General features: G+C 45.3%; 1 protein-coding gene and 1 long non-coding RNA gene across 6 annotated transcripts in view; one reads left to right on the top strand and one right to left on the bottom strand.

The window, feature by feature from the left end:
- LOC307216338 overlaps positions 1–12,162 on the top strand; it is a 71,527-nt gene that overhangs the window by 29,063 nt on the left and 30,302 nt on the right. For both annotated transcript variants that reach the window (XR_013839037.1, XR_013839038.1), the window contains exons 2-3: positions 5,122–5,244; positions 8,718–8,782. This is a non-coding gene — a long non-coding RNA (uncharacterized lncRNA). The remainder of the gene's footprint in view (positions 1–5,121; positions 5,245–8,717; positions 8,783–12,162) is intronic.
- Positions 1–12,162, bottom strand: part of CHST3 (carbohydrate sulfotransferase 3) — a 52,939-nt gene that overhangs the window by 7,487 nt on the left and 33,290 nt on the right. The window contains exon 1 of one of the 4 annotated variants that reach the window (XM_079976356.1): positions 10,580–10,791. The exons of 1 other annotated variant lie outside the window; for it this stretch is intronic. The gene's annotated coding sequence lies outside the window, so the exon portion shown is untranslated. Of the gene's footprint in view, positions 1–3,569; positions 4,050–4,413; positions 4,988–10,579; positions 10,792–12,162 lie in introns of those variants that run through there. 2 more of the 4 variants (XM_079976358.1, XM_079976357.1) reach the window with 2 other exon arrangements.

Raw genomic sequence — 12,162 nt, forward strand, 5'->3', positions numbered from 1 at the left:
TTCCCTTTACCTCAAGTGATCAGCAGAGAAAGAAGCAGGTGTTTCCCCATGGGGTGTTTATTATGGAATCAGTACTTATCAATGCAAGTGGGGGTTGTTTTTTTGCAGGATCCGCATGACGACGTATTTTCCCCTCCCCACCCCCAATTCAATCTTCATATTTGTTTTCCAGGACAGCTCCAATCAGTTTTTTTAAAAAAAGCCTATTGCCAACTTAACCTTTTGCAATATTCTCAGCGACCAGATTGCATACTAAAAAGCCATCTGGAAGCACCCACAGTTGTCTGAGTTTTCCTTCCCAAGATTCTGTGCCAAACAATGTGATCCAGTTCTGGCTGGCACCATTGCAAACTGTAAATGGGGGAACTGCATATCTGAACACTCTATCGTTCCCTCTCTTCCTCTGTGTGTATTATATGTATGCATTTAAAAATATTGCATATCAAGAAGAGAACTTCTAGCCTACCCTGACTTTTCTCCCGACACTCACTCTTTCTTTCTTTCTTTCTTTCTTTCTTTCTTTCTTTCTTGTGACTGGGAGTGGCCGCCGGGACCACATAACACCGGTCCTGAGAGATCTGCATTGGCTCCCAGTATGTTTCCAAGCACAATTCAAAGTTTTGGTGCTGACCTTTAAAGCCCTAAACAGCCTCGATCCTGTATACCTAAAGGAGCGTCTCCACCCCCATCGTTCAGCCCGGACACTGAGATCCAGCGCCGAGGGCCTTCTGGCAGTTCCCTCATTGCAAGAAGTGAGGTTACAGGGAACCAGACAGAGGGCCTTCTCAGTAGTGGCACCAGCCCTGTGGAACACCCTCCCTTCAGGTGTGAAGGAAATAAGTAGCTATCTTATCTTTAAAAGACATACGAAGGCAGCCCTGTTTAGGGAAGTTTTTAATATTTAATGCTGTTTTGTTTTTAACACTTGATTGGAAGCTGCCCAGAGTGGCTTTGGAAACTCAGCCAGATGGGTGGGGTATAAATAATAAATTATTATTATTATTATTATTTTGTTATGAGTAGGGTGCTTTTGGGGGGTGGGCAGGAGGGCATAGGGGGAGCATTCCAACATATGACCTTAAAAGCTGCAACCAGGTTCTGCTGATTGTGTAGCTTGGCCCCTCTGCCTCTACTGCCTTTTTGAGGACTGCCGGTCTCATTATTCCCTCCCCCCCCCGAACATTCCCCCCTCCACCTTCTCACCATGTCTGAGCTATTTAATGCTTGGGTGCTATGTGGCAGTTTGCATTGTTAAGTTAATCTTAATGTGTACCAGCCATCTTTCTCCAAGCAGTAAGACAAAGGTGCATAGTTTAAAGGCACGAGGAAAGGTATAGATCAGGTTCCTAGGCAATTAATCCTAAATATTTTCCTAGGAAGCAAGGCTAGCCCTCACCCTGGAGCTTTCAGTGCTGGGAAAGGGCTAGAGTGACAGCAGCAGTGCAAGTGAAAGTCCCACTTGTTGCTCAACAGAAATTGATTATTTATTCATCATATCGGCTACCTGCATTCATGGCCCATGGGCACGCAAAGAGAGATACTCTAATTACAAAAGCATAAAGCACTGGGCGACAATGAAATACGATTTAAAAAAAATCCAATAAAAGCAAGTTCAACCGTCACATAATAATCAACAGTAAAAAAAGAGAAAGCAGCAAGCCTGACAGCTAATTTCTTGTATAAAACTAGCCTCCAGATAGCATCATCCATCAACCACCAGCAAAAGCTTTAAAAACCCCAAAAACCTTTCACAAAAATGTATTTTCTTGCCAGTGGAATGCAGCAGGGAAGGGAGCTAGGTTAAGGCTCTATTTCAGAAGCATTTCTCATGGTGTGGGTGCTCACTCTTAGCGAAGAACAAAGTTTCTCCTCCAGATAACAGGGGCAGGAAGGAAATAGTCACCTATGTCATAGATTCTACGAACCACCTTTTTAAGAATGGCATCTCTGCCAATGGGAGTTTCGGAACAGCTCAGGTGCAGAAAAGAAAGAAAGAAAGAAACTTTATACACATAAGATTCTCCATACACATTTTTGGATTATCCTTGTAACGAAGTATAAATATTCTGCATTATTTCTTAATGTAACTAAATAAAATTATATTGAAGTTAATGGAGTGGTGAAACCAGACCAAATGGGCAAAGCAGATTTTCACCCAGTTCATTTCACGCCTTTAAGGCAAACTTTTAAAAGCAGCAAAGGGAAATAAAGAACGTGCTGGAGAGGGAGAGTTTGCATACATTGCTGAAGGTATTGCAGATACTACCCAATGCAATAGCCATGCGCAGTACAGTGGTACCTCAGGTTACATACACTTCAGGTTACAGACTCCGCTAACCCAGAAATAGTACCTTGGGTTAAGAACTTTGCTTCAGGATGAGAACAGAAATCGCTCGGCGGCGGCGCGGCGGCAGCAGGAGTCCCCATTAGCTAAGGTGGTGCTTCAGGTTAAGAACAGTTTCAGGTTAAGAACGGACAACCGGAACAAATTAAGTACTTAACCTGAGGTACCACTGTACTCAGGTAACAGTGGAACTAGACTCTTATTTTGGATACTGTGTGTTCTATGCATTTGCCGAGAGAAAAACTGTATGGGCAGAAGGACTGACAGGGAAGGATGGCTGCGAAACCTACCCTTCCTGCCTATCCCTATGCCCATCAATTGTCCTTGCAAATGCAAGGGTTAACTTTCCGTTTTAGACCATCACTGTGAGAAAAAAAAAACAATTCTCTAGGGGAAGGTTTTTTTGGGAGTGGGAGAGAAAGACATTTGGGAACTGTGTTTCCCCCATATCATGCCGCCCCACCCTAAGACCAGGGGTCGGCAAGGTTTACCTCGCCTGGGCCGGTCCACTCCCGTGGAGATCGCTCCGTCTGCAGAGACGCGATTTCCAGCGCCACGAAAGCAAGTCACCGCTCCACACTGCACCATTTTAGTGCAGCGCGCGGGGACTCGCCAAGCGGTTGGCTCGTGGCCCCCTTTAAATGACCCCTGTGGGCTGCTTGTGGCCCATGGGCCACAGGTTGCCGACCCCTACTAAGATAAATCAGTGGGAGAGAGATGGGACTCCCATTAATTAAAGTGGACACTTCGCATCTCGCCTGGGAAATGTACGGCACTCTGGTATCTCCCCCGTGTGCTGCTTCAAACCATCAAGGAAACATCTGGGGCTCTCGGCATATGGAAACCCTGCTTCCACATCAAGGGCTTGAAGGCTGCTCTGTTTTGCTGCGTGAACAAGGCTCCAGCTCAGCAGAGAGAGCAATAAAAAGAAAGCAGGGGGCCGCCTCCTTCCTTGCAAGCTCCATCCTCAGCTGCTGAGAGCATCCATCAACCTCTGCCCCTTAACATCTCTCCGTTCCCAAAAATAAATCTTCCCCAAAGACCCCTTGCTGCACTTCCCCTCTGGCACCAGGCCCTCCTGGCTTTTCAGACTTGCGCTCCAAGCTCTAAAAGGCAACTGTCTATACTCTGCGCAAGCAGAACTCGCTGGTCCCACCAACTGTTTATTTGCAGAAGCCCAGAGGCTTCTCTCTGATCTGCAGAAGGGGAGGTGGGGGCCTAGAACCTGGAAAGGGAATCCCACTGAGGGCAGGAACCACCTCCGACTCCTTAATAAGGGGCTGAATGAAACACACGGCACTGGGCCCACCCTCTGCCTATTCGGGGAAAGTGCTGAATATCTTTGTACTTCTTCCTCCACTGCGGAATTGGAAACATCAGCCCAGTACGATCCATCCTCTAGAATGCCCTGCTAAGTGAGGAGGGTCAGTCTTAAATAAATAAACAGTAACTCTCTGGTAGCAAAGAGGTCATAAAAACAGACCCTTGTTGTGGGCAAGCACTGGTTAAGCGTGCCAATGCTCTGATGTGCACACTAACTTGGTGCGAGCAGCTATGGCTTCAGAATTCCAGCATTTGCTCGCAAATCCAGGTGTTAGCTCAGTAGGGATATGCCATGGATGGCTGGATGCAGAGGAATGGTGGGAGGAACCCGCTGGGGAACCACCAAGGGAAGATGGCTCAGAGCCTGGGGATTGGGGGTGGGACAACGATGGTGAGTGGTCAGAGGGAGAAGACAGGGAAGAGGAGGTCGCAGAAGCTGAAGGGGTAACAGGGCTCAGTGAGTTGGGAGAGTCTGTGGCAGAAAAAATCAGGAGTCAGAGGTAGAAGCTGAAGCAGGAGGGTGGGAGGAAGGAGGCCAAGAGGCAGAGATGAGTCAGGCTAGTGAAGAGCAACAGGTGTCTCTCCCTTCCCAGAACCAGGAGAGGGCTGAAATGGGTGGGGGAAAGACAGGCACGCAGGCACAGTCTCCAGTTGCTTGGAAGAAGCCCTGGAGAGGGGAAGACTTACAAGGGTTTGGGGAGGCAGGGGCTTTTAGACTCAGCAACTGATTTCACAGCCGGACCTACCTGCTGCTGTGCTCATTAGGCCTGAAACCCAGCCAAGTCTGTGAAGATCATGTTTCTCTAATAACAAGCTGTGAGCTTGTGTAATTTACTGACCGGTTTTGCTCTGGGACAGGATATTTGGGGCAGCTGAAAAAAAATGTCATAATCAAATGCTGCCATTTCTTTTAACAGTTGCGCAAATGAAACCACCTACAGATTATTCCTGGCAGGAGCTTGCGTATGTGCAGGAAATTAAATATATTTAAAGCTAGGCATAAACTCTAATAATGTGGCCTATATATCACCAGTAAGATAAAAATTCAATGGAATCCCAATAAGATTTTTGTTTTCAAACCCAGCTAAAAGGTAGCCAGTAGGAACGGTCGCTGCTTTCCAATTGTCCATCAATCTATCATAAACAAGAACCACCTAACAACTGAGCCTATTGCCATGGGATAGTTTATCTAGCTGCCAAAATCTGCCTGCCAAAGGCCTTAAATGACCAGTCTGTCCTTATCGGTAGTGAAGCAAAACGGCCCCTTTGTTGCTTACACAAAGGTTTCACAATATTTCAGTGTTTCGGAGTGAGGGGCAGAGCCATTCTGTAAATATTTGGATCCCAGAACAGGTGTCTCAGGCTGGAGAAACACAATCCCACCCACCCACCCTGAGAGCGGAAGAGATGGTGCCAACACCATGTATTCTCACCCTATTATTGTCCCTGTGCAGAAGCTGCTTGACCGGAGGTGATAGCCTGGCAAGAGAAATGCGTGTGGAGACCAGAGGAACCAACGCATCACAAAACACTTCCAGCCCTCTTAAAATTATTGCCTGCCTCCAGCCTCAGGGTATGTACTGACTGTTGTAAATGATGTTGTGTGTGACAGGAATCCAACTGCAAACAGATTATTAGAACCCTTTCGTTAACATGCACATAATCCAAGTTTCCTCCAGGGGTCCATGAACCTTCATCCTGCTTTTTCACAAAACTTTGGCACGGGTTGCTTTTTACTAATGAACCCCTCCCCCTTTCCAGAATACATTTGGCCTGCCTTTGGGTTTTGGTACAGAATCACATGGCTATAATTGAAACCCATGCACTTCTAACCAGGAACCCAAGCAATAAATAGATTCTTTATTCTTTACTTTTTACATTTTAAACCAATATTTATACATAAAAGTCTCGGGAAGCGGTATATTTCGTCCCAGAAAGTGGAGGGCATGCTCAGGCCAGATGTGCTATGCTTATGGATACCATATGTTTAAAGATGACAAAAAAATATGTTCTGGAGGTTATACTGCTTGAGTTATAAAGTGGTATCTTCTGCAGCAGTTAAAAAGTAGTATCTCTGAAGTGGCATATGAATAAGAGTAAGGCAATGTCCTACAACACAGCAGGCTGGAGGGGGGTGGGACTCCAATTACAGTGGTACCTTGGGTTACATACGCTTCAGGTTACATACGCTTCAGGTTACATACGCTTCAGGTTACATACGCTTCAGGTTGCAGACTCCGCTAACCCAGAAATATTACCTTGGGTTAAGAACTTTGCTTCAGGATGAGAACAGAAATCATGCAGCGGTGGCGCAGCGACAGCAGGAGGCCCCATTAGCTAAACTGGTGCTTCAGGTTAAGAACAGTTTCAGGTTAAGAACAGACCTCCAGAACGAATTAAGTTCTTAACTCAAGGTACCACTGTAATCATCATTTCAGGTAGGGTAGGAAATAGCGGCATGTACTGTTCAAGCCCTGCAAATAACATTAAGTCTTTGGATTCGCCAGGCCTGGTACAATGACCGACAGCCTCCCTTTTTGACCTTGATTGTAACTATCATCTGCTTCCTGCACTTGAAACCCCAAGCCTAACCCCTAACCCCAAACTCCATCTCAGAGCTAAACTAAACATTACATTAAGTACATTATTTGAAAGTGCACTTAAGATTTTCCACTTCTCTTTCTCAGCAGAAAGCCTGTTGTTGTTTTTTTGTGTGTGTGTGTGTGTGTGTGTGTGTGTGTGTCTGCGTGTCTGCGCTAATACAGATAAGGATCACAGCACTGGGGCAGGGGAGGAGAGCACGCCTCCCTCAAATCTCCCCACCCTAAGGTGGTATATGCTCAAGTGCAAATAGCAGCTGCAAGGGGCATTTTCCATCGGAAAACTGTAAAGCAGAAAGTGGTTACTCCTCTCCCCATCCTACGTGACAACACAATCCCAATCCAGACTGCCCTCTGCCCACCATGGCTGCTGCTGCTGGCGAGTTCTAACTCCATTTATAAACAGTGTGCTTAACAGAAGAATACGTAGTTTGACTGCGAGGTCCGCCAGCCCTAGGCCCGAAAACGACTGTCACAGGTGTGGATTCAATCATGGCTGCCATGAAACAGTGAGAAACAAGCAGCCACTTCAGTCTCCAAAGGGGAAACAGCTACTCTTGAGCACTCAGCTAACTGGCAGGCGTTGCTTTGTGGAGACGCCATTTCTTTCTGTTATTTGAACGCAGAAAACAATAACAAAACGTCTCCCCCCCCCAACCCCAGCCAGAGTTTACAGCATGTCCTCTCTTTTTTGGCAGATAAAGGAAGATAGAACTCGAGATTAGAGGACTTGCCGATCGCATGGTCGGCGGTTCAAATCCCCACGGCAGGGTGCGCTCCCGTCGTTCGGTCCCAGCGCCTGCCAACCTAGCAGTTCGAAAGCACCCCCGGGTGCAAGTAGATAAATAGGGACCGCTTACCAGCGGGAAGGTAAACGGCGTTCCGTGTGCTGTGCTGGCTCGCCAGATGCAGCTTCGTCACGCTGGCCACGTGACCCGGAAGTGTCTGTGGACAGCGCTGGCTCCCGGCCTCTTAAGTGAGATGAGCGCACAACCCTAGAGTCTGGCAAGACTGGCCTGTACAGGCAGGGGTACCTTTACCTTTACCTTTAACAACTTTCAGTTATTCTGCCAATTCAGGGTTTGGGAGGGGGATATTACTTGTGTCATACAGACACACAGGCTGCAATTATTTGATCCCACGAGGCTTACTTTCGAGTAAATACGCATAGGACCCAGATGTCTCTTTTCACAAAATTAAGATTGAGAAATCAGGAGAGAAGACTGCTGAATGTGTTCTCAGCTTCTCTTGTAAAACACAGGGCTGAGTGTTGCGCTTCCAACCTGCACTATTGGCTCAGATATGTTATTGCCATAAAAATAGTAATTTGCCAAGTAACCGAGTCTGCAGGCTTATGTTTCTCATTTAAGACTCAGAACTGTGTGCTCTGTGTTGCTCTTAACTCCCAGCTGTCTGCTTCTTACCCTGGAAAAATGTGGATAAAATTTTCTAGTTCTAAATACGCACCCACCTACCCACCCACCCAATGTTCTCCTTCTAACAATGCAATCGTCCAGACCTTTCTATTCAGAAGCAATTTCGACTGAGTTCAGTGGGACTAACTCCCAGGTAAACAAGTACAGGTTTCTATTCCCATTCCATTTTTTAATTTGTATACCACCTTTCTATGGAACTGCAATCAATGTGGTTTTGCAGCCTCAGTGTTTTTTAAGACCGGTATCAAAATACCCAGAGACAACAATGAACGTGCTGTTAATTCTTGCTTCCGAGGGACAACTGGTGAGCAGATTTCTGTCGCCAACAAACCCCAGCCAGTGTAAGGAAATGTATTTAATTTATTTATGAGAAGACTTCTACCCTGCCTTTCTCCCATAAAAAGAGACCCAAGGCAGCCTAACAGAATCAAAATTAAAGGAAGTCAATAAAAATCAATGCAGAATTAACGAAAACATAGAAATACTACAGATATACATAACCCCATCCACCATAAAGGCATAATTTACCAGCAGCCAGACTATCCAGTCCCCAAAGAACAGCACCTTTATGGTGGTTAACTAAAAGTGGCCGGATCTGAAAACAGTGCAGGTCACACGTACAAAATGGGAGTTGCCTGTCTTTCAGAATACCCAGTATAAAGTCTATGCATGTCCTCACAGCTGCTTCACACAGCGGTCACGTTTGTCACGGCTTCTCTGCTGTCACATCAATATTCTCTAAAACAGCATCATAAAATGCAACAGGCAGGTGCATGTGAACATGCGCTGGACACAACCACTCAGACTCCCTGCCATATGTTTAAGACCACCATTCACTTTTTATGTATTTGCTGTGGGTAACACAAATGTAGCTGAAAAACAACAATGCTGCTATGTGAAGTATGAAGTTGAGTGTCAGTATGGGCTGGATGAGGATACGATACAATAAGGAATAATGAACGAGACGCCCATGGGTAAATTAACATGGAAAACAATTGTCTTCCATATGGACAGTCAAGAACCAGGGTCATGAGGCTGAAATGAGGGCAAAATCCAGGTGAGGCAGCTGGCAGCTCATGGTAAGCTGAATATTAATTTAACTTGGGGCCTGTAGAGAAGGGTTAAAGAATAAAGTCAAAACAAACCAGCAAAAAATATATATATCTATAGTCTTGCCAGAATACGTCTAATTGAGGATGAATTCCAAACCTAGGTCTGTTACAGATCACTAACTTTTTCTTGTGCTAGCTACCTCCAAAAAGCAACTTTAGCTTGGTGCTTGCACTGGGAGCCGGATGAAGAGTTTGTTCATCACAAAGCTTTAAGAAATTCGGGTCGTTTGAAGCCGTCCTTACTCCTCCGTCTGTACGTGCCCTTTCAGTTCAGAACTGTTGCTCTGAGCCAGACTTTTATAGTAAGCAGGCTCGTTGACCTCTGTCTCACCACAGGCTTCCTCTTAAAAGTCATATTTCGGTTTATGAGCTTTTCTAAGGACTGTTAAAAGCCTACGGTGGCTCACAAAGCAATATGGTCTGCAGTTTTCATTTGAGACTTTGCTTAAGGATGCTCTTCAGAATCGCTTTCATCTCAGCAGGGTGGGAAACATCATGGGGCAGGCAACCAGGAGCAGCCTTTTCATTGTGTTGCAGGCCATTCGAGTGTAATATTTAAATAGTATATAGCTCAAAGAAAAGCAAAATGCTGATGACAGATTTACTTATTTTTAGATTATTAAAAAGATTGGTTCTATTTGCACCATGTGGTACTTTAATTATTTGATTTCTGGGCTGTGCAAAATCCACCCTCTCAAACAAGGTTTCCCAAACTGGGGTCTCCAGCTGTTTTTTTGGACTACAACTCCCATCATCCCTAGTTAGCAGGAGTAGTGGCCAGGGAAGATGGGAATTGTAGTCCAAAAACAGTTGGAGACCCAGGTTTGGGAAACCCTCCTCTAGAACAATGTCTGTCAAACAGTGGGACAGGATTCACCAGTGGGCCCACTTTCAGGCAAGCCTTAGTGCAACAGCCTGCTCTGTCCCTCTTCACTTGCTTAACCTCTTGCCTGCCGTCGCCATAAGCCTTTCAGCTGAACGAGCAACTTCTTGCATGTTGAGTAAAGATGGCCAGGAGACAGAAGGGCTTTGGAGATGAGGAGGGAGGAAGCTTCCTCTGAGGGGAAAGGGCCCAAGAAGGCGTTGAAGGAAATTAGAAATGGAATAAGAAGCTAAAATAATATTAACAGATAAAATTTTGATATTTATTAGAAACAAGCAAGCAAAGTGGGAAGAAAGAGGAAGGGGATAAGAGAGGGAAGCTGTTAAAGGAAGAAGAAACAGATGCAAAAGGGCCAAGGAGGAAAGAAATTAGTGGGGGTTCAGGACAGGGGTGGGGGAGAAAGAGAGAGCGAGAAAGGCACAAATTGAGTGTGAAAGGCAAATGGGAGAAGAAATTACAGGAAACGGATAAAAATACTTTGGGATGCACACCAGGGCGGGAAGGAGAAAATATAAAAGAACAAGCCTTCTGTATGTTGAGGCTCAACCCTCTGGGCCAGCAAATTCTGCCTAAAATGGGGGTGGGGCGGCAGTCACAAAACCTCCGGAGCTAATGTTTGTAATTATAGCTTGAGGAAAGCTAGGAAAGTGATGTGGCAAAGAATCTGGCAATTTCCAAGGCAGGTTAGATAAAAACTGATATCAGTAATTGCCAGCTGATTATGCCAAGCTCTGCCCCCAGTCTCCAATGGACCATGGGGGTAATGAGTTTGAAAACCCCTGGTCCAGATGATACAGCCCAAGGAATTCTTGTGCATGGGAATCCAAATGGCACCTCTGGCACTAAAACGAACGACTTGCTCTCTTTGAACCTCATCCTACCTGTTACGTACTGATGTTCTCACCCTGGGCCAGCAGGGGGATACTGTAGATAGTTTTCACTCAGGTCCACATATGCAAATAAGGGATTGAAGGTGACGTTCAGTGATTGGATAGTTACAGAAAGTTGTTACAGTTGTGTTGTAGTGGAGCTCTATATAAGCAGGCTGGCTGAACCCTTCAGTTCAGTTCTGTTCTGGCCTGTGAATAAACTAGAGCTGTTGAAGAATTGCTGTGTCGTCTGATATGTTCACCCACTACCTAACAGTAAGGTCACCTCAAACAATATCCCAGGGACTCCCCACTCCCCTCCAAAAACCCTCTTTATTTCATAACAAAACAATACAAACAAAAAAGTACCCAGTCAGCTACCTTCCCCTGTAATACACAGGCTGCACTCTTTTTCTAAACTCATTTCAGAATTCTAAAACTGTGTCCTGGCATCAGAATCCTGAACTGTTGCTTGTGAACTTTTAAAGCTAAACATAAATAGTGCAACAAGGCTGGACAAGTTTTTAAATCATCTGGCTTGACCATTATTGGGTGCGCTCACTCAGCACACCTGGTTACATGAAACGAAGTGGGAGAATATGTGTGATTCATGCTCCCTCTCGCCCTGTCCTATTCAAAGCCTGGAGGTGCACTTCCGGGGGAAGAAGCCTGCATGCTTTACACAAGATGCAAAAACACTCAAACCTCTGCTCACTTGACATCTGCAGTTGTCCTATGTCAGATGGCGGTGGCATTTCCAAATACAGTTAAAGGAGCAAAACTACTCAAGAGCTCAAAGGCTTCTGTTGTGGAGAATGGAAAGCACTTTCGTTGTGAAGAAGCATCATTGGGGAAGTTGTTCTTCAGTAACTTTACTTCTGCTCAACCACATTTCTAAATTCCATGTTTAATATCTGCTTTAGGAATCCCCCCTCACTGCACCAATAAAAGCCAATAGGTGTATTACATTCAGAACATAATTTCATCATTGGCATACGCTCAAATGATTGCTCTGAAGTGGTACAGCCAATTATGGATTATTGCTTCTTTACAGTCTGATTCTTACTCTTTACATCATGGGAACATGAGCCAGAGGAATCCTGCCAGATGTTGCATCAGACAAGATTCTTAACCTCAGACTGAAAGTCCAAACAAAACAAAGCATATTTTAGTATTGTACTTAAGCTTCCTACATCCTTTCTTGGAAGAGGAAACAGCCCATTGATGCAAACAAATAATACAGAGTAAGAAGATGTTGCAGGACAAGGAAGATGGACACAAATATATATTTAATCGGACTAGCTCCAATTTGGCGAGGGCTGGGAACCTGTAGCCCTGCAGATGTTGGATTCCAATTCCCACCAGCTCCTGAGAGCATGCCCAATTGGCAGGGACAATAGGAGCTGCAGTCCAGCAACATCTGGAGAGCTGCAGGTTCTTCATTTCTGAATCAGGTCAATTAGGGTGGCCATATTTCGTTAATCAAAAATATTTTGATTTTTTTTTTTTAATTGGTGGATACCCTATCGGACCTGAACCATGTGTACTTTCCCCTTTTGCAACTTATTTTTCTTTAACTTAGCTTACAGGGTTGC

Source organism: Podarcis cretensis (assembly GCF_951804945.1).
Source record: "Podarcis cretensis genome assembly, chromosome: 5".
NCBI lineage: Eukaryota > Metazoa > Chordata > Lepidosauria > Squamata > Lacertidae > Podarcis > Podarcis cretensis.